We start from the raw sequence: 4,397 nt of genomic DNA on the forward strand, positions 1-4,397 counted from the left end.
GGAGGGTGGAGTCTATGGCATACCATTTTTCAGTCCCTCCCCCCTTAAACCCTACCCTCCACAGAACCCACCCCCAAATCTCCAGGGATTTCGAACCTAGAGGTAGTAAACCTATCTCCTTCCCACCCAATAGCCAGACCTACCTTTATCTGTCCCTCTGTCATAAGCTTTCACTCTCCCCGCACCCAGCAGCCTCTGCCTAGGAAAACCATGGCCCAGTTTTGTGCTGATGGCCACTGGGCCAGGCCCACTTGCATAGTAGGGAACCCTCAGAGACTTGTGGAGGAGCACATCACTTTTCCCTGTTTCCCATCCACACACTATTTCCTCTTTCCCTCCCCTAGCAACCTCCATATCCTCTCCCCTTTCCCTGCCTCATTCTCTTCTTCTCAGCCATTCACCAGCCTACTTTTTATCTTCCTTCCAACTTATAATTTATTTACTTTATTTATACCCCACCTTTCTCCATAGTGGGGACCAAAGCAGCTTACATTATTCTCCTTTCCTCCTTTTTATCTGCACAACAACCTTGTGAGGAAGGTTAGGCTGAAAGTATCTGACTGGTCCACAATCATGCAGTGAGTTTCCATGACAAGATGGGAATTTGAACCAGGGTCTCCTAGACTCTATTCTGAAGCTCTACTTGCTACAGCTCATTGGTTTCCTATAGGGTGGCCTCTGTGGAACAGTAACATGCACCCAGGCCCAGTTGAGTCATGCAAGTTAGGTTGCATCAAGTAACTCAGAGGTTGCTTCCAGGCTTAGGATTGCCAACCTCCTGGAGATCTCCCAGAATTACAACTGAACTCCAGACAACAGAGACCTTTCCATTGGAGAAAATGGCTGCATTGGAGTGTGGACTCCATGGCATTATATCAAACTGAGGCCTATCCTCTCCCTTCCCCAAACCCTGCTCTCCTCAGACTCTACCACAAAATCTCCAGGAATTTCCCAATCTGGAACTGGCAACCCTAGCCAGGCTTGGTCCCAGTGAATTTTCCCTCAAAGGCTAAAATAGGCTTGTAGATAGATAGATAATTTATTTGCGGCACTTAGCCAGTCAAAACATGATAAGAATAGGCTTGTAAAGGACCCTACCCCCTACCCCTGCCTTTTACTCAAAGAAACTAAGACACTGTGGTTGACTAGCAATGGTCACTGAGAGAATCCGTTTCTTAAAGTGACATGCACACCTTTTATCATTTTGGGGTTTTAAAAAATGTATTTTTAAAAAAAAATTCACACTTTTCTGCAACCCTGGAGCCATTTTCAGGGTTGTGGAAAGATTTGTATTGCCCGTTCACAGCTCCAGTAACTGGATTTAAGTATCCAAAGATTTGGCCAACTTCACTGTTAGAATATAAGATGATATATCTCAAATCCTTCCATACTGGCCTATCAAGGGCCCTATGGTTGATATAATGATACATAAAAGCACAGGATAATAGCAAACAGGAGGCAAACAAACAGTTAAGTGTATATTAGAGGTACTAGTTCTACTTGGTGCATCCAGGAGACTAGGGCAATTTGTATAAATTACACATTGTTTTAAGTTGATTTCCTTTCTTTCTTTTTTTCTTTTTGTATTTCCTGTGTCTGAAATATTGTTGATTAAAAGAGGGAAGACAAAATGTTGAACGCCAGAAAAACACATTTACCTGTGATGACAGATGGCAAACAAAGGGGTAAGGAGGAGACAAGGATTGTACTTGGCCAGACAAACTGGGAACAAGCTAAACCTCAGCAGTCCTGAGACGTGCTTTGGTCTCTTGAATGGAGAACCGGCCCTGCACATTGAGCAGAATGGTCTGCTGTGCTGCCAAAGGTTGCCTATTCCTTGATTAGAAAGTAGAATGTATTTAAAATTAACACTCTTCTTCTTCCTGGCCTCCAGTAACAGTATATACAAGCCACACGTTCCACAGTAAAAGATATTCTAAGAGTTTAATATCTAAAGACTCTCCTCAGCTGTAACTTTAGGTTCATTTGGTAGCCATATTACCTAGTTGTTGAGTTAGCACACATACACCTGCCACTTGGTAGCTTAACAAACACATCTGAGTGGGAGGATGACACAGACTATATTTTGGTTATGTGTGAAGGTGTCCATCTTGATTTGGCAGCTACGAAGCTTCGCTTTAAGCTATGAGGCTTTCCTGAGCACTACCTTTAACCCAATGGGAAATTAGATATCAAATTGCTCCTGTATTTTTGTAGCTGCATTAATGCAGCAGCCTTTTCTCATTTCAGGATCATCTCCCATACCTCCCTACAGTTATCAGAAGAAAATAAGTGCATTTATTTGGTATTTCTCGTACTGTGGAAGAATGTGTGGGGTAACTGTTTACATAGGACAATCAAGGGACTGGCACTGAAGAGTTTTGGAAACCTTACTTTCCGGATACACATTCCCTGCTACTTCTTTCTTCCATAACCACTCACTGCATCCTGCTTTTCAAACAACATGCATCTTTATCTCTCTCGCTTCACAGCCTTTTCCTAGAGTGGGTGTATTTTTTCCCATGTGTCATCTCTTATTATGTTGGACATAACACAGTCTGCACAGACTGACATGGCTAAAAATCTATTGAGCCATCAGTTTTCATCCAAGAAGCTTGCTGACACAACATGTTTTGATTCTGGGGCATTTTAATGAGAGCCAAACCCTCTTCTATGTTACAGAAAACATTCACAAAGAATCTGCGAAATTATAAGGAGCTGTTTTCTTCATAAATGGCTCTATTGCTATGACCCGGCAATGCCAAGTACAGAAATGATATGAAGAGTAGCACATAGAATATTCCAGTTCCTGCAGGACTAATGTGGTCCATTTATCTGTCTTCCTGTCTGCTTGTCTATCACATTTTTACCCTGCCTTTCCTTTAAGTAACTCAAGACAGCTTCCAGGGTCCTCCCTTCCTCCTCTTTGCCCTCACAAGAACCCCATATAGTAGGTTAGGCTGAGAGAGAATGATTGGCCCACAGTCACCCAATGAGCTTCCATGGCTGAACATTTGTCTCCCGTTATGTAGCCTAACCACTATACCACACCAGAGAATGATAACAGTATCACAGTGAGCACATGAAGCTGCTTTATACTAAATCAGACCCTTGGTACATCCAAGACAGTATTGTCTACTCAGACTGGCAGCAGCTCTCCAAAGCCTCAGGCTGAGGTCTTTCACATCTCATCATGGAGCTACTTGAACTTGCTTTGATGGCACTGCCAAAGCGCCTGATCCTAACAGCAAGTATCAGTGGTATAGAAACCTTCCTGTAACAGACATGCATCTCCATGCATGCAGGCATCCATTTTCATCTTGCCCTTCTTCCAATGAGGGCAGGACTCATGGTTCTCTTTCTGCCCACATCTGATCTGTCTTTGATCTTGAGCACAAATATTGTTTCCCTTGCATTGTGCAATTTTTCAGCATGATTCCTGACACTATTCTACACTGAACAATCAGACTGGAAGTCCAGCAAAAATATTGAAGTGTTGGTGCAATACTAAACCTGAGCTACTAATTACATGCAGAAGACTGGGGACCTGAATCACCTAATCTTAGTATTCGCATGGCAGCACTTCCTGACCTCAAATAAGAGTCCTGGGATGAGTCTTTAAAAGTGGTAATCATCTTTGTCAGGTGGTGAGCATTGCTATTTTCATGCAACACTACAACCCTCCTTTAAATGGTATTTGGTCTTCAATTTGCCTCTTCCATAATCTCATAGGACTTTCAGCAAAGTGTCAGATGTTTTGTCAGAGGTGAATTTGGCCACATGACTTCTAAGTATAGGTTTCCACATGATTGAGTGCTGGGTCTAAGCCCCCTGGAAAGAAGCCCATTAATTTCAAAAGGCTGAGTCAAGCTTCAAATGATGCTTTAAGCCTATTAGAGGAAACAGACCAGAGCCGTCTATCTAACTATCATCTATTTAAAAAATTCCCTTTTTTCCAGCTGGTAGATTTCTGTACTTTTTTTTTTTTTGCCTTAGTTATATGCATAGGGTGTACTTAATGTGCATCTTTTGTTTTGCTCAAAACTGTGGTGAATTTACAAGTTTTTCATTTTTTATATATTGGTTTGGGTAGCAGCCAGGGATTATGAAGAAGGGAACAGGAAACATAGGTTGAGCAGGAGTTATTCAGATTGGCCACCCAAAAGTGCCAAGTATAGAATCTCTCTAATTTGGAGTATCCCAGTTCTAAAGAATGACTATATTGAAATTCACTGACATATGGGAGATGATGTCTTAATTGCATAAGTTTAGCTAGCATAATACTTTCAGTCTCCAGTCCATAGATCTATGTATGTAGCAGCATGCTCCCCATACCTAGTTCCTACTCCTGTGCTATTTAAGCTAATAGTGGCCTACTGGTGGCCAGGAACAAGCAG

This window comes from Euleptes europaea, chromosome 5, assembly GCF_029931775.1.
Source record: "Euleptes europaea isolate rEulEur1 chromosome 5, rEulEur1.hap1, whole genome shotgun sequence".
Classification (NCBI taxonomy): Eukaryota; Metazoa; Chordata; class Lepidosauria; order Squamata; family Sphaerodactylidae; genus Euleptes; species Euleptes europaea.